Source organism: Bos grunniens, chromosome X, assembly GCF_055505025.1.
Source record: "Bos grunniens cultivar Pamir isolate PY7600 chromosome X, Bosgru_T2T1.0, whole genome shotgun sequence".
Taxonomy (NCBI): domain Eukaryota; kingdom Metazoa; phylum Chordata; class Mammalia; order Artiodactyla; family Bovidae; genus Bos; species Bos grunniens.
Window position 1 is genome coordinate 19,721,147 of NC_141194.1, and position 23,292 is coordinate 19,744,438.

General features: G+C 38.5%; 1 long non-coding RNA gene across 21 annotated transcripts in view; it reads right to left on the reverse strand.

Moving 5' to 3' along the window:
• LOC147339896 (uncharacterized) overlaps window positions 1-23,292 on the reverse strand; it is a 784,113-nt gene that overhangs the window by 546,704 nt on the left and 214,117 nt on the right. For all 21 annotated transcript variants that reach the window (XR_015159683.1, XR_015159682.1, XR_015159692.1 and 18 more), the window contains one exon: window positions 18,012-18,104. This is a non-coding gene — a long non-coding RNA (uncharacterized LOC147339896). The remainder of the gene's footprint in view (window positions 1-18,011; window positions 18,105-23,292) is intronic.

The window sequence follows — 23,292 nt, forward strand, 5'->3', positions numbered from 1 at the left end:
TGAAAAAATATGAATTTGCCATTTCTTAGTGTTAAGGAACCTATGCTATCTCTTAGTAATCATTATTTTGTTTACTAAGTGCTCAATCTAGCAATCTATTAACAATCTGGCAATTTCAACAAGCAAGAATTAGTTTTATAGTCATTGGTAGCATATGCATTCTGTGACTGGAGACTGTTAGACACAGTTTTTACACAATTCTCAGAAAGGTTCCATATATTTTTATCATATACAAACACCTGTTCCTATATCTTTGTAGGTAATTCATCTAGTTCTGAAAATAGATTCATTCATCTAAAGCAGCTCGGTATCCCTTATTCCTTAGATATCTTTTTGTTTACTTGCCTTTTAGTCATTTTCATCCTACTTGCTATGCTTTTAGTACCATGATACTTAAAATTAAAAAAAAAAAAAAACTAACACAGTATGTAAATATGGTTCTTGTTTCTTCTATAATCCACTTTAATTTTGGAAACGATTTTTAAAAATCTAGACTGATAAGAGACCTCCCTGCATAGTCACCATAGTCTCTATAGATGGCTGACTCTCCAACAGTATACTGTGGATTCCTGTCCCTTGGCAATTATATTTCAACTCTGCTTTAAAATCACTGACAATGAGATAAAACCTTTCTCTTGCCTTTCTGAAAACACTTTAGGAATAAATAATATCTGCTTTATTTTTTAAAGTTCCTTCTATTTTGACACTGTAAAACACCATACCTTCCCCATACATACTTATATGAATTCATATATAATACATCAGCTCAGACAAATGCAGAGACTTCCTTGGTGGTCCACTGGCTAAGACTCTGCACTCCCAATGTAGGGGCCCAGGTTTGATCCCTGGTCACGGAACTAGATTCCACATGCCACAATTAAGAGTTTGCATGCCACAGCTAAGGCCCAGCATGGACAAATATATAATTTTTTTAAATGGGTATCTTAATATGAATTATCCTGATGTGCCATCAAATCAAAGGAAACTGAAGCATCTTTCACACATATGTGCATGCACACACATTAACACACACAGAGATCATGCCGCTATCAGATTCCTTGCTTCTCCTCTGGTCTTCTCATCATTCCTTCATTGGCTCCTTTTTAAGAGCCTCTGTGGTAAACAAATACTCAAGGTGATATTGGCTTTTCCTGAAACCAGTGATAGACATTATAAGGGGCCTGGGATTAGCAAGTACTTCCAAGTTACAGGTTTCAAACACAATTTACATCAGCTTCAACAGACAACCAAGGAACCCAACACAGTCAGACATGTGTGTTGTCAGACATTGTGTGTCTGTGTGCACACATGCATGTGTGGACACACAGATGTGCAAGATGGTTGAGTGAACTCTGTTTTGATATAGCAGGGCAACTAAAAAAATTAATTTCCTATGTGTTTTAACTGATTCATTTAATAGAAACAACATAATTATATGTAGATATGAACAGGGAAAGTGAAGTATTATCATGTGGGCTCAGGAGGGCTGATGACAAGCCAAAGGTCACATAGATAGTAGAAAGTGGAGCCCAGATGCTACTTAAAGGACTTCAAGTAGCTTGTGGATGTAAGACATGAGCACTAGAGACAGATCCACAGACAAGAGCAGAGGGCGATGGCACATGGAGTTTAGGGTGAGGTAGAGAAGTATATGGAAAATGCACTTTCATCTTTTCAAAATATTTATATTCATGTTCACTATACCCCTTTTCTCCATAGAATCCTTCTTAGAAAGGTGTCCTGGGTGCTAAATTTTCCTTCTAACCTGTAGATGCCAAAGGTTTTAAGAAGTTTGGGAAGGACCTGAGCAAATGAGTTTGGATGACACGTAGCCAATAGCCATCCCAGCAAAAGAAATTCCAATCACATCACAGGAGTATCCCAGGACAAATCCTATAAGTTTTGGCTACTGCTCTCTACTTGACACCAATGAAACTAGGACTGGACATTAAAACTTCTCCACACATGCCTCAGAAGAGTCAAATGACTTCATCACCACACCTATCAAAAGAATTGCTGGTCTGTGCCATGTGTTACTTGCTTTTGCCTTACTGATCTCCTGTGTGTGTATACATACAGATCCCTTTGGCAGAAGCTAGATCACATAAGAAACATCATCTTCAAGAGAATTGGGAATGTAATCTTTAACATTCCCATGTTTGGGGCACTGGAAGACAACTAGAAGCAGATTGGGATGGTGTTTAAGCAGTCTGTTGTGTGATACACAAGCAGGGAACTACTGCCTAGATTCCCATTGTCCTTTTTAAGGAATTCAATTCACACTTCATGCAAATTAATGGGACTGCTCCTGTATGCACTCCCCAAGGAAATATTTGATCAAAACTGGTGACATCTTAAGGTGTTTGTTCTCTTCTACTGATGTTACAGAGCAACGAATGTTCATTGTATACATCATCCATCTTGTCTTTCCTACAGCTTGTTTCAACTGCAATTAAGGGTTTGATAGTTTTTGGCTACGTTTCTCATGCTTATAAAAATTCTGGTGGTGTTCAAAGAACAGATGAACACACTTTCTAAGTGCACAGGAAAAGCAAAAACAAAACTTTCAGTTCCATAAAGCATCACACCAACTGTCCTTTATGGCCAGCATAAGCTGCTGCTGGCTTTACAAAACAATAACTGTATCTTTTCACTTCTCTCTCCTAAAATATTATTCGCCCCTGTTCTCAAGGAGACAAATTTTCATTTTTCTCTGATTTTAAGGATTTATTAATCTCAGAAGTCAATTCCTAGAAGCAAAAGGATGTCAATGAAAGAAAACATGAAGTACAGATCTGGGAGATAAATGAGCAGAGGGAAACTCAAGGGTATTTTAAAGTTATTACTGATGCCTTCTCCAGCATGGAAACCAAAAGTTTACAATTTCTAAATTAAGGCCTTGAGGTAACATTAAATATTGTAATTTTATCTGTACAACCGAAGAAGCCACATGTGGCTGAATCCTAAGATGATCACTATAATGGAGGTTTATACTTTAGGTGTCTCTGCCTAACGTGAATGGCATCATCCTAAAGCTATTTTTAACAACAAAAGATATGAGAATGTGGGCCAAAATACTTGTGTTGTACAGGCATCTATCCATATGTCTTCAGAGATACTGGGTACCTCTGGGTAGAAAGCACTTGCTTGCCTTTTGAAAATGCACAGAGCTAGCCAGTCCTCAAAGAATAACTTGACCAATGCATTGCCCATTGGTTAATAGATACACAGTGAAAACATAAGACTTAAATCACATAGAAGACATTACTATCTATGCTTGCATATTACACAAGTCATTTTTTCCACAAATTACTTCTCCTTCACATTCAGTCACTTCAGTTCAGTTGCTCAATTGTGTCCAACTCTCTGTGACCCCATGGACTATAGCACACCAGGTCTCCCTGTCCATCACCAACTCCAGGAGTTGAGTCAAACTCATGTCCATTGAGTCAGTGATGCCATCCAACCATCTAATCCTCTGTTGTGCCCTTCTCCTGCCTTCAATCTTTCCCAGCATCAGGGTCTTTTCAAATGAGTCAGTTCTTCCCATCAGGTGGCCAAAGTACTGGAGTTTCAGCTTCAACATCAGTCATTCCAATGAACATTCAGGACTGATTTCCTTTAGGATGGACTGGATGGATCTCCTTGCAGTCCAAGGGACTCTCAAGAGTCCCCTCCAACACCACAGTTCAAAAGCATCAATTCTTTGGCGCTCAGCTTTCTTTGTAGTCCAACTCTCACATCCACACATGACTACTGGAAAAACCATAGCTTTGACTAGATGGACCTTTGTTGGCAAAGTAATGTCTCTGCTTTTCAATATGTTACCTAGGTTGGTCATAACTTTTCTTCCAAGGAGTCAAGGTCTTTTAATTCTATGGCTGCAGTCACCATTTGCAGTGATTTTGGAGCCCAAAAAAATAAAGTCTGACACCGTTTCCACTGTTTTCCCATCTATTTGCCATGAAGTGATGGGACCAGATGCCATGGTCTTCATTTTCTGAATGTTGAGCTTTAAGCCAACTTTTTCACTCTCCTCTTTCACTTTCATCAAGAGGCTCATTAGTTCTTCACTTTCTGCCATAAGGGTGGTATCATTTGCATATCTGAGGTTATTGATATTTCTCCCAGCAATCTAGATTCCAGCTTGTGCTTTATCCAGCCCAGGGTTTCTTATGATGTACTCTGCATGTAAGTTAAATAAGCAGGGTGACAATATACAGCCTTGACGGACTCCTTTTCCTGTTTGGAACCAGTCTGTTTTTCCATGTCCAGTTCTAACTGGTGCTTCCTGACCTGCATACAGATTTCTCAAGAGACAGGTCAGGTGGTCTGGTATTCCCATCTCTTTCAGAATTTTCCACAGTTTATCATGATCCACACAGTCAAAGGCTTTGGCATAGTCAATAAAGCAGAAGTAGATGTTTTTCTGGAACTCTCTTGCTTTTTCGATGATCCAGCAGATGTTGGCAATTTGATCTCTGGTTCCTCTGCCTTTTCTAAAACCAGCTTGAACATCTGGAAGTTCACGGTTCACGTATTGCTGAAGCCTGGCTTGGAGAATGTTGAGCATTACTTTACTAGCGTGTGAGATGACTGAAATTGTGCAGTAGTTTGAGCATTCTTTGGCATTGCCTTTCTTTGGGATTGGAATGAAAACTGACCTTTTCCAGTCCTGTGGCCACTGCTGAGTTTTCCAAATTTGCTGGCATATTGAGTGCAGCACTTTCACAGCATCGTCTTTCAGGATTTGAAATAGCTCAATAGGAATTCCATCACCTCCACTAGCTTTGTTTGTAGTGATGCTTCCTAAGGCCCACTTGACTTCACATTCCAGGATGTCTGGCTCTAGGTGAGTGATCACACCATTGTGATTATCTGGGTCATGAAGATCTGTTTTGTACAGTTCTTCTGTGTATTCTTGCCACCTTTTCTTAATATCTTCTGCTTCTCTTAGGTCCATACATTTCTGTCCTTTATTGAGCCCATCTTTGCATGAAATGTTCCCTTGGTATCTCTAATTTTCTTGAAGAGATCTCTTCACATTAGATTCCTTATAAATTTGCTATGCTACATACTATTCTGTCAATTAATTTCATTTGAAAACATGCTATTCAAGGAAGACATATGAGCCAGATAAGTAGGTTTCCACTTAAATGTATCACCAGGAGGGCCTGTTAAAGTCCAGAATGCTGAGCTTCACCCCTGGAGTTTCTGATTTAGTGTGTCTAGGGTGGAGCCCAAGAACTTGCATTTCTAACAAATATCCAGGTGATGCTGTTGTTGCTGACCTGAGGACCTCAGTTTGAGAACCACTACTCTAGCAATGCTAGTGGGTTAGATCAGCAGTTCTCAACTCTGGATGCACATTTGAATCATCTCGAGACCTTTCAAAAACGAAATTTTGGGTTCCATCACAGAGAAAATAAATTATAATATTAGGGAAGAGCCCACTAGAATCCCCACTTGTAGTTATTAATGCTTTTCTGGTGATTCAAGGATAAATCCAGAGTTGAAAACAAAAGTTTTAGATAAATGCCAATTAATTTCAGCTAAAGAGTTTCTTAAAGAAGCAAATACATTTGACCCACATTCAGTAATTCTTCCTAGAGCGTGTGACCTTACATTTGCAAATGATAATACATGGTTAATCTGTGGAAATTACTTTCCTGAGCCTAAAGGAAAGAATGGAAAATAAAGAAATAAAACATTGTTCTCATCCCACAGTCATGGGTTTTTGCAGCTTGGATTATTTTCCAATAACAGCACCACATGAAGTAAGCTTGAGCAACACAGGAAGTAGAGAAGATGGTATCTTCTGGAAAACGATGTTAGAGAACCAAAAGGGCTAACTACAGTGATCATAAAACAGTGATACTTAAGGTATAGATGCAAGTTTGAACAAAATTTTTTAAAAAAATGTTAGAGACAACCAGTGATGTCTTTCTGGGGGAGATGGCCTCTGAACTTGCCTTCATACAATAACTAGGTATTCATCAAATAATTCAAGAGTAGAAAGTCCCTATAGGCAGAAAAAACCACAGAGGTGAAGAAATGCTAGTAAGAAAGTAAAAGGTAACTTCTGGGGATATGAAGAAGAAAGGTAATACACTACAAGATTATGGAGCCTTTAACATCAGGATAAGGACATTTTCCTTTTAATTAGAAAAGTTTCTAAAAACTGTCTCTTCCAGTATTAGAAACCTGCTTATTTCTTCTCACCCCTCTTCATCCTTTCCTCCTATTCAAAAATGAGTCCAAATGATGGCCTAATATCTGTATTGCTAGTCCTCATTTGAAATTACAGAACTTTACAGTCATAGTTTATTTTGGGGGCTCCAAAATCACTGCAAATGGTTACTGCAGCCATGAAATAAAAAGACGCTTACTCCTTGGAAGGAAAATTATGACCAACCTAGACAGCATATTCAAAAGCAGAGACATTACTGTGCCAACAAAGGTCCATCTAGTCAAGGCTATGGTTTTTCCAGTAGTCATGTATGGATGTGAGAGTTGGGCTATAAAGAAAGCTGAGTGCTGAAGAATTGATGCTTTTGAACTGTGGTGTTGGAGAAGACTCTTGAGAGTCCCTTGAACTGCAAGGAGATCCAACCAGTCCATCCTAAATGAAATCAGTCCTGGGCGTTCATTGGAAGGACTGATGTTGAAGCTGAAACTCCAATCCTTTGGCCACCTGATGCGAAGAATTGACTCATTTGAAAAGACTGATGCTGGGAAAGATTGAAGGCAGGAGGAGAAGGGGACAACAGAGGATAAGATGGTTGGATCACATCACTGACTAAATGGACATGAGTTTGACTCAACTCCTGGAGTTGGTGATGGACAGGGAGGCCTGGTGTGCTGCAGTCCATGGGGTCGCAAAGAGTTAAACACAACTGAGTGACTAAACTGAACAGTTACAGATGACCATGGGCAGTTAGAGATCCTGAAGAAATAAATTATCTGTCACATGAACTGAGTATTTCAATTATCTAGTGGTGTGTAGCAAGCATCCCAACATTAGGTGGCTTACAAAAACAATTTCTTATCTTGCATGATTCTGTGAACTGACCAGGCATTTCTTTTGCTTCAGATGATGTTGGCTGAGAGACGTGAGAGCTAAAAATGGCTGCAATCACATGGCCACCAGCCAGATGGTTGTAAAGCCTGCACTTTCAGCTGGATGATTTACTTCTCCTCCAGACAGGATTCTCCACAGAGCTACTTGGGCTTTTTCACAATATGGCATATGGGTTTTAAGTAGGAACATTCCCAAAGGTTAATGAGGAAGCTGCAGATCTCTTAAAGTTCATCCTTGGATGTTACACAATATCACTTCAGTTGTGTTCCATTCCAAACAAGTTAGAGGGATAGACCAGACTCAAATAGAGGGAAAATAAAGTCTACCTGTTGGTGGAGTGGCAAGATCACATTGCAAAAGAGTAGATGAGATAGGAGATAGAGCTGAGGCCATCTTTGAAAATATAATCTACCACACTTATTACACAAGTCTATATACTAACCCACACACAGAGACATCAAGGCTCAACAGTAAATGTGATGAAAAACTTATACAAAACAATACAACCTTTATACGCTGTCTTAAAAACTAATAAGAAATTTAAAATTTGATTGAGAAAATAAATATCTACCCTGATATTCATCAGGATGGAATAGCAGATACAGATAAAACCAGCTGCAAAGCTAGCAGCTAAATAGTAGATCCTAAATCATAACAAATTCCAAGTAGATTTGAGTTTTAATGAATAATTGTGGTATCTATACTTTTTGTGAACACCTTTATTCTTCAACTTGATTATGGTACTGATGGTGATAGTAGAAGGATCAGAAGTAGAAACAAAAAGAAAAACATCATTTATTGAATTCTTCTCTACTGGAACTGCTGCTGCTGCTGCTGCTAAGTTGCTTCAGTCGTGTCTGACTCTGCAACCCCATAGATGGCAGCCCACTAGGCTCCTCTCTCCCTGGGATTCTCCAGGCAAGAATACTGGAGTGAAGACATCATCTAATCCTCATCCAACATTTAATTCTCACAACCATCCTTTGAGAAAAGTACTACCATCTAAATTTTGCAAAGACAAAAGGGAAGCTTGAAGAAATTATATATTTTCCCAAAGGGACACTGCAAGTTGGAAAGACAGGGTTCCAATTCAGGGGTTGACAATTCTTTTTTTCTATAAAAGGCCAGAAAATAAACATTTTTGGCTGTGTGGGTCACATGGTCTCTGTTGCTGTTATTAACCTCTGTGGTTTTATCACAGAAGCAGCCATAGGGCTTCCCTGATGGCTCAGTGGTAAAGAATTTGCTTGCCAATGCAGGAGACAGGGGTTCGACCCCTGGTTCAAGAAGATCCCACAAGCCGTGGAGCAACTAAGTCTGTACACCACAACTATTGAGTCTGAGCTCTAGAGCCCTGGAGCCACAACTACTGAAGCCTCACCCTACAACAAGAAGTCACTGCAGTGAGAACCTCATGCACAGCAATGAAGAGTAGAGCACTCTTGCCAAAACTAGAGAAAAGCCCACACAGCAATGAAGACTCAGCAGAGACAAAAGTAAATAAATAGAAATTATTTCTTAAAAAGCACCCATAGATACTATGTAAACTAGTGAGCATAGTTGTTTTTTTAAAAAGTCATTTACAGAAAGAGATAGTGGGCCAAATTTGGCCTCCAGGCAAGAGTTTTCTGACCCCTGTTATTACTGAAGACTGATATAAACTTCTTGACTCAGATTTTATGAAAAAAGAGTCTCTATATCTTTACAGCTGATGCAACATCTAGCACAGAATCATGTGTTCACATGTACTCAATAAATATATATGTTGGAATGACCAATAAATAATTCGACTATGTGAGTGTCTATTATTTCCTGCTGCTGCTGCTGCTAAGTCGCTTCAGTCGTGTCCAACTCTGTGCGACCCCACAGACAGCAGCCCACCAGGCTCCCCCATCCCTGGGATTCTCCAGGCAAGAACACTGGAGTGGGTTGCCATTTCCTTCTCCAATGCATGAAAGTGAAAAGTGAATGTGAAGTCGCTCAGTCGTGTCTGACTCTTAGCGACCCCATGGACTGCAGCCTACCAGCTCCTCCATCCATGGGATTTTCCAGGCAAGAGCACTGGGTGCCATCGCCTTCTCCACTAGGCATTATTATAAGCACTTGTTGTATATCACTGAACAAAATATAGAAATCCTGGTCTATGAGTGGTTTAAAAATCTATAAAGTGCTCAAATTATATGGTGTGTCTGTATTCTACTGCTGCCATAGCAAAATACCACAAACACAATGGCCTAAAACAACAAATTTATTATCTTACTATTCTGTAGGTCAGAAGTCCAACATGAGTCTCATCAGACTAAAACGAAGCCCTTGGCATACCTGTGTTACTTTCTAGAGGATCTGTTTTCTAGCTGATGATGATTCTTGGCACAATGCAATCCCTTAAACACAGATCCCCACATCTCAGAATGAGCAAACTTCACTGAGTCATTCTCCTGCTGCCATTTTTCTTTCTGACTACACCCAAATGTAGTGAGGGGGTTCTCTGATTTTAAGGACTCATGTGATCAGATTCAGCCCACCTAGATAAATCAGGACAATCTCCTTACCTTAATCACATCTTCAAAGTCCCTTCTACCATGTAAGGTAACATATTTACAGGTTCTGGAGATTAGGACCTGAACATCTTTAAGTAACCATTATCTGTCTACTACAAATATCATCACATAATTTTATACTCAATCTGATTAATTTGATTTTTGCCAGTGGACAATATTTCCAGTGAGCTGATACATAATACAAATGCTATTGACATGTGTGGTAATCCATTTATATTCAATAGAACAAATTATACCTTCTCTAGCTTTGCCCAAACCTGATAGATTTAGGCCTAATGATTGAGTCAGTCCTAAATGAGATCAGAGTGTTTCAAAAATTCTTACCTAACATTAAAAACATTAAAAGCAAAGTATTTTTTACCATAAGCCTGACACATTGGGTAGGTTTGTTCCGTTTTGAACACATACATTGCCCTGGGTCCTGCCTAAAAATAGGATTCCTACGTGTGCCTGACAGTGACATGTTAGCCCAGGCCATTTGACTAGGACTCTGCTTTGGTTTCAGAGAAGGCAAAGGCACCCCACTCCAGTACTCTTGCCTGGAAAATCCCATGGACGGAGGGGCCTGGTAGGCTGCAGTCCATGGGGTCGCTAGGAGTCGGACACGACTGAGCGACTTCACTTTCACTTTTCACTTTCATGCATTGGAGAAGGAAATGGCAACCCACTCCAGTGTTCTTGCCTAGAGAACCTCAGGGACGGGGGAGCCTGGTGGGCTGCTGTCTATGGGGTCGCACAGAGTCGGACACGACTGAAGCGACTTAGCAGCAGCAGCAGCTGCTTTGGTTTTCTGATTTACCTTTCAATCCCATTCATTGATTAGAACGTTAACTGAAACATTAGATAGAATAAATCTGACATCTTCCTTGACCCTTGCCAATCTATCCAACTGTGCTTATGTTCCAGGCACTCAGGTCCTCTTCCAACTGAGATGGACCACACCCAACCATAACCCAACTCTCAGCTCCAGGAAAGCCACTTACTCAAGATTCCTGATGACAGTTCAGTTCAGTTTAGTCACTCAGTCGTGTCCAACTCTTTGTGACCCCATGAACCGCAGCATGCCAGGCCTCCCTGTCCATCACCAACTCCCAGAGTCCACTCAAACCCATATCCATTGAGTCAGTGATGCCATCCAACCATCTTATCCTCTGCCGTCCCCTTCTCCTCCTGCCCTCAATCTTTCCCAGCATCAGGGTCTTTTCAAAAGAGTCAGTTCTTCACATCAGGTGGCCAAAGGATTGGAGTTTCAGCTTCAACATCAGTCCTTCCAAAGAATACCCAGGACTGATCTCCTTTAGGATGGACAGGTTGGATCTCCTTGCAGTCCAAGGGACTCTCAAGAGTCTTCTTCAACACCGCAGTTCAAAAGCATCAATTCTTTGGTGCTCAGCTTTCTTTATAGTCCAACTCTCACAAGCACTATCTAAATTAGCTTTAATTCCACAATTTTGCAGTATTATGGTTTGGTTTGTGCTCCAAACCCAACTTTCTCTATACCATCTACATCTCCCTTAAAAAGTCCATAATTCACCCATGCTCAAGTTAAAAACTTTGCAGTCATTTTCAATTCCACTCTGCCTTTATCCACCACTATTCAATCACCCTATTGTTCTGGTTACCAGAAACAAATGACACAGAAGGCGGACAGGATTGGCAGGAGAAATAAGTTTCTGTTTTAGAGGAAAAAAAACAACTTTCAATGTTCGCCTTTCAGAAACATTTGCCAATGAAGCTCCCCCAGGTCAGGGGAGAAGTTTCTATGCAAGATCCAGAATGAAGAGAGACTTCTATTGATATCTGAAAGCTCTAGGTCTATATGAAAGAAAATTCATCTTGGAGTTTTAAAGACTTGGTGTCTGATCAAAGCTCTGCAACATACTTTGACAATTTGTTTTCAACTAGGAAATGCAAATAACACCTACCTCATGGGGTTGTTGGAAAAATTAAATGAGATCATGAGTACGAAGGCACTTTGTAAACTGCAGATATTAACTGTTACCATTATGATTATCCCACAAGTGCCCTCCTATCTCTACTGCAGCAAATATTACAACTGTTCAGGGTAAAGAGTGAATATCTTAATGCTAATCATTCAGATTCATGCAGGAGGCAATTTACTTTTGTTCTATGGTGTTAGCAAAGGTCATTTCATTCTAATCCTGTCCATCAAGTTACATTTTGGACAAAGTTCAGTTTCATCAAAACTGCCAATATTAGGCTTGGCTCAACTTAAAGACTCATTCAACTACTTTCTCTGAAAACACAAGCCAATATTTGTGTATATTTGTATCATAAATCACATACTAATGAAATACCAAAAGCAGTCACCTCTTTTACAATCACTCTCTGATTCCCAAGGCTGAATTAGCCCCTTCTTCTCTACTTCCTATTATGTGTTGCCAACACTACTATAGCACTGATGCTATGACATGATAATGGTGTTTCTGATCTTCTTCCCCATGAGACTGTGAGCAGTAGGGTGGATATTCAGTCTATGCATTCTCACACATGGTAGACAGTGGATAAACAATACAGGTTTATTGAAGCAAAAGGGGAAACACAGGAAGTTCAAGCTATAGGGAACTTTGCTTCTTAGAGAGTTATACTTCACTAGCTAATTTAAGGAAATCAGGGATATCAAATAAAGGAAAAACATGCTAAGGAAAAACTAATCTTTTCAAAAATCCCCCATTAATCTTTCTACAGCATGTTTAAAAGGTGTTAGCAGTTATTTTAAGTGCAATGTAAATTAGATTAATTATTCTAAACAATTCATATTTGAGACTTGGGAAAAGAGAAACATTTTATTTGACTCTCTCAGCCCCTAAATGTGATGCCCTGTGCTTTCTGGAGAAACTCAGTATTACAAATAAAGCATAAATGCACTGATCTGAGAGGATAGGGAGGAAGTTTTCCCATTTAGAAAGTTGTTCCGTTGTCGAAGATAAAGTGTACATAAGTGTGTGGATTTATCTCTTGGCTTTCTATTTTGTTCCATTGACCTATATTTCTGTCTTTGTGCCAGTACCACACTGTCTTGATGACTGTGGCTTTGTAGTATAGTCTGTAGTCAGGCAGGTTGATTCCTCCAGTTCCATTCTTCTTTCTCAAGATTGCTTTGGCTATTTGAGGTTTTTTATATTTCCATACAAATTGTGAAATTATTTCCTCTAGTTCTCTGAAAAATACCATTGGTACCTTGATAGGGATTGCACTGAATCTATAGACTGCTTTGGGTAGTATACTCATTTCCACTATATCGATTCTTCCAATCCATGGATATGCAATTCTTTCAATTCCATATCCAATTCATGAGATGTTTCTCCATCTCTTTGTGTCACCTTTGATTTCTTTCATCAGTGTTTTATAGTTTTCTATATATAGGTCTTTAGTTTCTTTAGGTAGATTTATTCCTAAGTATTTTACTCTTTATGTTGCAATAGTGAATGGAATGGTTTCCTTAATTTATCTGTTTTCTCATTGTTAGTACATAGGAATGCAAGGGATTTCTCTGCATTAATTTTATATCCTGCAACTTTACTATATTCATTGATTAGCTCTAGCAATTTTCTGGTGGAGTCTTTAGGGTTTTCTATGTAGAGGATCATGTCATCTGCAAACAGTGAGAGTTTTACTTCTTCTTTTCCAATCTGGATTCCTTTTATTTCTGTTTCTTCTCTGATTGCTGTGGCTATCTCTTTAACAAGTGCTGCTGGGAAAACTGGTCAACCACCAGTAAAAGAATGAAACTAGAACACTTTCTAACACCATACACAAAAATAAACTTAAAATGGATTAAAGATCTAAATGTAAGACCAGAAACTGTAAAACTACTAGAGGAAAACATAGACAAAAGACTCTGACATAAATCACAGCAGGATCCTATATGACCCACCTCCCACAGAAATGGAAATAAAAGCAAAAATAAACAAATGAGACCTAATTAAACTAAAAAGCTTTTGCACAATGAAGGAAACTATAAGCAAGGTGAAAAGACAGCCTCAGAATGGGAGAAAATAATAGCAAATGAAGCAACTGACAAAGAATTAATCTCAAAAATACAGAAGCAGCTCTTGCAGCTCAATTCCAGAGAAATAAATGACCCAATCAAAAAATGGGCTAAAGAACTAAACAGACATTGCTCCAAAGAAGACATACAGATGGCTAACAAACATATGAAAAAATGCTCAACATCACTCATTATCTGCTGCTGCTGCTGCTGCTGCTAAGTCGCTTCAGTCGTGTCCGACTCTGTGTGACCCCATAGACGGCAGCCCACCAGGCGTCCCTGTCCCTGGGATTCTCCAGGCAAGAACACTGGAGTGGGTTGCCATTATCAGAGAAATGCAAATCAAAACCACAATGAGGTACCATCTCACGCAAGTCAGAATGGCTGCAATCCAAAAGTCTACAAATAATAAATGCTGGAGAGGGTGTGGAGAAAAGGGAACCCCCTTACACTGTTGGTGGGAATGCAAACTAGTACAGCCACTATGGAGGACAGTGTGGAGATTCCTTAAAAAACTGGAAATAGAACTGCCATACGACTCAACAATCCCACTGATGGGTATACACACCGAGGAAACCAGACTTGAAAGAGACACGTGTACCCCAATGTTCATTGCAGCACTGTTTATAATAGCCAGGACATGCAAGCAACCTAGATGTCCATTGGCAGATGAATGGATAAGAAAGCTGTGGTACTTATACACAATGGAATATTCAGTTCAGCTCAGTTTCTCAGTCGTGTCCAACTCTTTGCAACCCCATGAATTGCAGGACACCAGGCCTCCCTGTTCATCACCAGCTCCCGGAGTTCACCCAAACTCATGTGCATCGAGTTGGTGACGCCATCCAGCCATCTCATCCTCTGTTGTCCCCTTCTCCTCCTGCCCCCAATCCCTGCCAGCATCAGGGTCTTTTCCAACTAGTCAGCTCTTCGCATGAGGTGGCCAAAGTATTAGCGTTTCAGCCTCAGCATCAGTCCTTCCAATGAATGCCCAGGACTGATCTCCTTTAGAATGGACTGGTTGGATCTCCTTGCAGTCCAAGGGACTCTCAAGAGTCTTCTCAAACACTACAGTTCAAAAGCATCAATTCTTTGGTGCTCAGCTTTCTTCACAGTCCAACTCTCACATCCATTCATGACCACTGGAAAAACCATAGCTTTGACTAGATGGACCTTTGTTGGCAAAGTAATGTCTCTGCTTTTGAATATGCTATCTAGGTTGGTCATAACTTTCCTTCCAAGGAGTAAGTGTCTTTTAATTTCATGGCTGCAATCACCATCTGCAGTGATTTTGGAGCCCCAAAACGTAAAGTCTGACACTGTTTCCACTGTTTCCCCATCTATTTCCCATGAAGTGATGGGACCAGATGCCATGATCTTTGTTTTCTGAATGTTGAGCTTTAAGCCAACTTTTTCACTCTCTTCTTTCACTTTCATCAAGAGGCTTTTTAGTTCCTCTCCACTTTCTGCCATAAGGGTGGTGTCATCCGCATATCTGAGGTTATTGATATTTCCCCCGACAATCTTGATTCCAGCTTGTGCTTCTTCCAGCCCAGTGTTTCTCATGATGTACTCTGCATATAAGCTAAATAAGCAGGGTGACAATATACAGCCTTGACTTACTCCTTTTCCTATTTAGAACCAGTCTGTTTTTGCATGTCCAGTTCTAATTGTTGCTTCCTGACCTGCATATAGGTTTCTCAAGAGGCAGGTGAGGTGGTCTGCTATGCCCATCTCTTTCAAAATTTTCCACAGTTTATTGTGATCCACACAAAAACTTTGGCATAGTCAATAAAGCAGAAATAGATGTTTTTCTGGAACTCTCTTGCTTTTTCGATGATTCAGCCAATCTTGGCAATTTGATCTCTGGTTCCTCTGCCTTTTCTGAAACCAGCTTGAACATTTGGAAATTCACAGTTCACATATTGCTGAAGCCTGGCTTGGAGAATTTTGAGTATTACTTTACTATCGTAATGGAATACTATTCCGCCATTAAAAAGAATGCATTTGAATCAGTTCTAATGAGGTGGATGAAACTGGAGCCTATTATACAGAGTGAAGTAAGTCAGAAAGAAAAACACCAATACAGTATATTAATGCATATATATGGAACTTTAAAAGATGGTAATGATGACCCTTTATGCAAGACAGCAAAAGAGACACAGATGTAAAAAACAGTGCTTTGGACTCTGGGAGAAGGTGAGGGTGGGATGATTTGGGAGAATAACATTGAAACATGTATATTACCATATGTGAAATAGATCACTGGTCCAGGTTCAATGCATGAGACAGGGCACTCAGGGCTGGTGCACTGGGATGACCCTGAGGGATGGGATGGGGAGGGATGTGGGAGGGGGGTTCAGAATGGGGGACACATGTACACCCATGGCTGATTCATGTCAATGTATGGCAAAAACCACTACAATATTATAAAGTAATTAGCCTCCAATTAAAATAAATAATTTTTAAAAAAGAAAGTTGTTCCTGTAAGAATTTTAACTATACATTTTCAAAATTCTATGATCATCTACCAGCATATCACGTAATCCCTTCTTAGTGTATCTTTATTAATAGTTTAATTAAAAATTAGCCATGTAACCCTTGGATTAAAGGCAAGAAAGAAAGTCTGTGAGATACTTTCCATGCTTTTTTTTAGAAAGCATGGCTACCATTGGAAAATATGCTCTTTTTGAGCCAGATGAGAAGGTTTCAACAGAGTTTCAATGACCATGAAACTACACTTTAATCTCATGCTTCTCAAATTTTAACCTGCACACAAATCCTTCAAGAGTTTTGTTCAAAATTCACATTCTGATTCCATAATTGTAGGATGGGTCCTGAAAGTGGATTTCTAACAATTTCCCAGGTGATGCTCAAGCTACTAGTCTGCAGATCATATCTTGGGTGCCAAGGTTTTAGTAGACATTGCAAATATCTTCAGTGAAATTTCTAATGTAAGCTGCCACTGTGTTTCTCCTATGCCAATAGTTTTAGAGATTTTTCCTATTAATACCTTTTACTCAAGAGGATAATTGCTTTGATAACCAGTTTTTAAAGAGACTGAACCCTGTAGTTAGTTTGAATTTAATCACTATATAAAATGTGGCTTATGCAATGATTAAGAAATGATAATATCCCTGGAAGACAGAGAAACTATGTTTAACCTACACTTTCCCTTTAAAAATTCCTTTTTCTAAGACTCAATTGACATACAGCTTTTGAGAAATGTTATTGAAGACATCATAGCCTGTTAGTGATACAGTGTAGAGTCCAATAGTCCCACTCAAAGCAAAGCTGATGTGTCCAAAGGAATAAAACAGATTCTCATCTCATGTGAGCATCTCCCAGTAATGAGATAGCTCTTGGGATAATCTGCCTGACCAGGAGAGCCAATCCTGACAGCCCTTAATTGGTAATGACAAATTGAAGAGCCTTAAAAGCAAAAGAAGCTGTGTTTTTCCAGTGCTTGCCCTATTAGATTTTAGACATGCCCTAGATGTATGAAACTGCATTCTCACCAATCCATTTCATGCACCTAAAATCACTTATTTGGGCTAAGGATTCAAGAGTATAATTTCTAAACCAAAATGATAGATGTACAGTCATTACACAGCAAAATGTCATCTATAGCAGTATTCAAAATCTGCCAGCCCTCACAAAAAAATTTAAAAATTTTCCCCTTTACTTTTCCCGCTGCCATTAATCTTTGTTCTCAGTTTCTCCCTGCTTTAATCATTTGATATACTGTATAAAGTTGTGCATATACTAAATTTCAATGAGAGAAATCTTATTTTAAATGCACTTAAAATAAGTTAGTGTTTTCTGTGATGAATTCTATGTAAAGAAATAAATTCTTCTTTATGAATAGTCATCTGCAAACACCTGCTAACATATTTTGCAAGTTCTATGTTCATATATCTCTTTATTTCCATGTAGACTATATCTGTACATTCACTTTACACATGACTCTAAATATCTCTTTTATGTTCCAGTCAAGGAAAGGGAAACTAACACCCATGGTATGGAGAAGTACCTGGGCTAGCAAGAGCATGAGGTGGCTACAGGCCGCAGGACTCCAAGGGCAAGGGAAGAGATCAATTACCTAGAATCCAGGAAGACCAGTGGTTGTACACAAGGGCCACTCTATGCCCTTTAATATGGAAATATAGTCACTTCCCTCCCACTGGTCAAATCTCATCTCAACTGATGATATCCACAGAGGTCAGGCTTCTAAAGCACAGAGCACAGTACATAAGCATGGACATGGAACTTGTGGGACCACACAAAGAATACCAGGCACAGTGGAAGGTACAAGTAGTATACAGGAAATATGGTAATTAAAGGAAAATTCGCTTACGGAATGTTGAGAACACTGATCTCCCCGTCAGCAACTCCAGAAGGTCAGCAGCCAGAGTTTGATGCTCCAGTCAGGAGACTGGATGGTTGATCTCTGTAGAATGACAATGAAATGAAAAGCTAGATTAAAAACTTGGAAGATAAAATTGAGAAAAATTTTCCAAATGTAAAGCAAAAGACAGAAATTTAGAATGACAGAAGAAAAGTAAATCAAGCCAAGAGTTTCAACATACAACATGACTAACCATAATACACCTCTAGAAAGAAAACTTAAACTCAGGAGAATTTTTCCAGAAGGATTTTCAGATTGAAAGCACTCACCAAATACCAACACAATAAATTAAACCAGGCCCTCATCAAAGGAATATTACAATGGAATTTAAGAACACCAGGAGACAGAATTTCCTGATGGTCCAGTGGATAGGACTCCACTCTTTCACTGCTGAGGGCCCAGGTTCAATGCTTGGTCCCTACTTGGGGAACTAAGATCTAACAAGTCCCATGGTACAGCCAAGAAAAGGAACACTGGGAGATAGTGAATATTCTTCTAGAGGAAGGGTTGGGGGGTAACCAGGTCCCATACAAAGGATCAGAAATCAGACCACTTCTAACCTTTTAACATCAACACAAGAAGCTAGAAGGCAATGGAGTAATGACTCCAAAACTTTGGGGAATATGATATCCAACCTATAACCCTACCTTCAAGCAAACTTCAAACCAAATAAAACATTTTTCAGGTGTGCAAGATCTTAAAAATTTATCTCTAAGCATCTTTTTTTTTCATTTAGCTACTGAAATAAGTGTTGTACCAAAATGGAAGGGGTAAACCAGAACAGAGGAGGAAACAGGAGTAGGAAATACAGATCTCAGAGACAAAGGTACCTCAGAACAATTCATATGCACCAGGCACAGAAAGCGTTAATAACCAGTTCAATTTACAACTTAACAAAATATCTCATGTGTTTGAATACATTAAGGGGAGATTTAGATAATTTGGGAAAGGAACTGAACTAGTGAGAAGTACATGAAAAATAAGTAACCATAACACAAGGCAATTATTAGGTTCAGGGTAAAATATTCTGCAAGAAACAAAAAATGATTCACAATATATTATGTAATTCAGCTATGGATAATGTTTACATAGTTACACTAATGTGAAGATTGCACTAATGTAACCTATCATATAACTATATTGCCAGGACAGAATGACAGGCAATCTTAATATATGTGCATGGAGAGAAAAGAAAGCTAAATTATTTTCCTTTCTAAGATGTCAATCAGCATATTCAAATCTTGGAAATCAAAAAGTCGAAATGAAAAAATGCTATTAAAAAATGGAAATAAATACCCAAAGATGCAACTAAAATACTATTGATTTTTTCTGTAATAATGTATACAGAATTAATGTGTGGAAATATATTTTTGTATTTGAAATTTAGTGAAAATTTTAAAGTAAGTTAAAATATGAAACATGATTTTCAATATTTTAAGTTTAAATATCACTATAAAGAATGTGCTTCTGTCATTTTTGAGGTATGGCATCTCACAAATTACAGTATGCAATTCTCATCTTTCTTTTAATGATTATTTTTTAATATGCTTACCAGAAAGGGGAAATGTCTGTTATTCTTGCTGTTTAATTAAAAAAACTAAAGTGATTCTTCCTATTGTTATGGTTAATAAAACAAATGCAAAACCTAGAAGCATCTTTGTGAATTTGTACAATTTGTATCATACTGATGAATCTCTGTATTAGAATTATACTGTCATGATTGAAACTCCTTCTGAAAATAGATATACTCCCTACTGAAATGCTGGAATTTTGAAATAACTGAAACTCAGTGCTATATAATAGATGAAAATTATAAACCTTATTTTGCAAGACTAACATTCTGTATGAAGATTCTGATGACTAAGTTCTAATAATGATATTTTTCCTAGGACAATTTAAAGACTGTACTTTAGAATTCAAGTAATGTTGCTTCAATATGCCAACACTATAGTACATCACCAATACAATTTTCAGGACTTCCCTGGTGGTCTAGTGGCTAAGACTCCAGGCTCCTAATATAGGGGGCCCAGATGCGAACCCAGGTCAGGGAGCTAGATCCCAAACAACACAACTAAAAGTTCACATGCCACAACTAAGATTGTCCATGCTGCAATTTTGATACTGGATGCTTGGGGCTGGTGCACTGGGATGACCCAGAGGGATGGTATGGGGAGGGAAGAGGGAGTGGGGTTCAGGATGGGGAACGTGTGTATACCCATGGTGGATTCATTTTGATGTGTGGCAAAACCAATACAATATTTTAAAGTAATTAACCTCCAATTAAAATAAATAAATTTATATTAAAAAAAAAGATCCCACATACTGTCGCTAAGACCCAGCACAGTCAAATAAATAAATAGATACTTTTTGAAATGTGATTTTTCTCATCCACTTTGTATGCATGCCTGCATGCTCAGTCACTAAGTCGTACATAACTCTTTGTGACCCCCATGGACTGTAGTTCTCCAGGCTCCTCTCTCCATGTGACTTCCTAGGCAAGAATACTGGAGTGGGTTGCCATTTCCTCCTATAGGTGATCTTCCCAACCCAGGGATCCAACCAGTGTCTCCTACATGACAGGTGGATTCTTTACACTGAACTGCCTGGGAAGCCACTCCACTTTGTATAATGTCTTTCAAAAATCTATGATAGTAAAAATTTATCTTGCTCATTTCAACATTCACCTAATTAGGACAAAAGAAGTGGATGATGGGCACATATTTAGTTAAGTGAGTGGATATAATATAAGAACTATGCTAACAAAATACAAAGGTTTACCTGCAATTCATTTGCACAGTAATTTGAAAAGAATCTGTTACTGCTTTCATCATGCAAAACAAAAAGGAAAACCAAAGTGGTAAAACATTATGATAAATTCATACATTTTACAGTGAAAAACAGTAGTATCAGGTTCTTTGATGCATTTTTAATCCTGAAACATATCATATTTAACTTTTAGCTAATGCTGATATTCAAAATGATGATAGTATTTGTGTGTGGCAATTGATCTTGCACCTGGTTTACTTTCAGTTTCAAAGCACTATTTCCAATGTTTGTAATCCAATCCCAACCTGGTTTCTTAACAAATAGAACAAATGAGGGGATGGATCCAGTAAAAAAAAAAAAAAAAAACCTCCCAACAAAGAAATGTCCAGGTCTGGATGGCTTTACTGGTGAACACTACCAAATACTTAAATAAGAATTAATATGAATCCTACTTGAACTCTTCCAAATTTAAAGAGAAGGCATGATCCTTCCAAACTCATTCTATGAGGCCACCATTACCCTGATCCCAAATTCAGACGACACTACAAAAAAAAAAAAAAAAAAGAAAGAAAGAAAATCACAGACCAATATCTCAAAATGAACATAGATGCAAAAATATTCAAAACAACAGCAAACTAAATTCAACAGTATATTAAAGTATCATAAACCAAAATAAAGTGTGGCCTACCCCTAAGATGCAATGAGAGTTCAACACATACAAATGAATATAACACACTACAGTAACAAAATGAAGTGTAAAAACCATATGATCATCTCAATAGATACAGTAAAAGTATTTGACAAAATTCAGCATTCATTCATGATAAAAAAAAAAAACTCTCAACAAATTAGGTATAGAAGAAATATAACTCAACATAATAAAGGCCATGCATGACAAGCCCACAGCTCACATCATACTTAACAGTGAAAAGCTGAACATTCTTACCATAAAATCAGGAATAATGCAAGTATGTATGACCTTATCACTTTTATTCAGCATGAAGTCACAGCCAGAGTAATTAGGCAAGGAAAACATAAAAGGCATCCAAATCAAAAAGGTAGAAGAAAAATTGTCAGTGTTTGCAGATGACATAATCTTCTACATAGAAAACCGTAAAGAGTCCATCAAAGATTGTTAGAATTTAATAAACAAATTTAGTAAACTCATAAGATACAATATCAGCATGCAGAAACAAATTTTGTTTCTATATGCTAACAGTGAACTGTACAAAAAAGACCTAAATAAAACAACTCCATTTAAAATAGCAAAAAAAAAAACCAAAAACAATACTTAGGAATAAACTTAGCAGATGAAAGATCTGCATAAGATTTGTGCTATAAATGGCAAGATTTTATTCTTTTTTATGCTTTAGCAGTAGTCTATTGTGTGTATCTATGTGTGTGTGTATGTATACACACACCACATCTTTTGTATCCAACTGTTAATGATGCTTGAGTGGTTTCCATGTCTTGGCTATTGTAAATAATGCTGTGACACTGGGGTACATGAATCCATTCAAATTACTGTTTTAGTTCTTTTGGATATATACTCAGGAGTGGAATTGCAGAATCAAATGGTAACGCTGTTTTTAGCTTTTTTGAGGAAGCTGCATACTGTTTTCCGCATTGGCTGTACAAATTTAGATTTCTACTACCAGTGTACGTGAGTTCCCTTTTTCACATATCCTCACCAACATTTGTTATTTGTGTTCTTTTTTTTTAATTTATTTTTTACTGTGGGATAATTGCTTTACAGAATTTTGCTGTTTTCTGTCAAACCTCAACATGAATCAGCCATAGGTATACATATATCCCCCCCGTTTTGAATCTCCCTCCCATCTCCTTCCCCATCCCACCCCTCTAGGTTGATACAGACCCCTGTTTGAGTTTCCTGAGCCATAGAGCAAATCCCCATTGACTATCTATTTTACACATGGTAATGTAAGTTTCCATGTTACTCTTTCCATACATCTCACCCTCTCCTCCCCTCTCCCCATGTCCACAAGTCTAATCTCTATGTCTGTTTCTCCATTGTTGCCCTGTCAGTAAACCACAGCACGCCAGGCATCCCTGTGCATCACCAACTCCCAGAGTTCACGCAAACTCATGTCCATTGAGTCGGTGATGCCATTCAACCATCTCATACTCTGTCGTCCCCTTCTCCTCCTGCCTTCAATCTTTCCCAGCATCAGGGTCTTTTCAAATGAGTCAGCTCTTCACATCAGGTGGCCAAAGTATTGGAGTTTCAGCTTCAACATCAGCCCTTCCAATGAACACAGGAGTGATCTCCTTTAGGATGGACAGGTTTAATCTCATTGCAGTCCAAGGATAGGCATTAGCTCTTCTCTAAATGTTTGACAGAATTCCCCTGTGAAGCTATCTGGTCCTGGGCTTTTGTTTTTTGGGGAGATTTTTGATCACAGCTTCAATTTCAGTGCTTGTAATTGAGTTGTTCATAATTTCT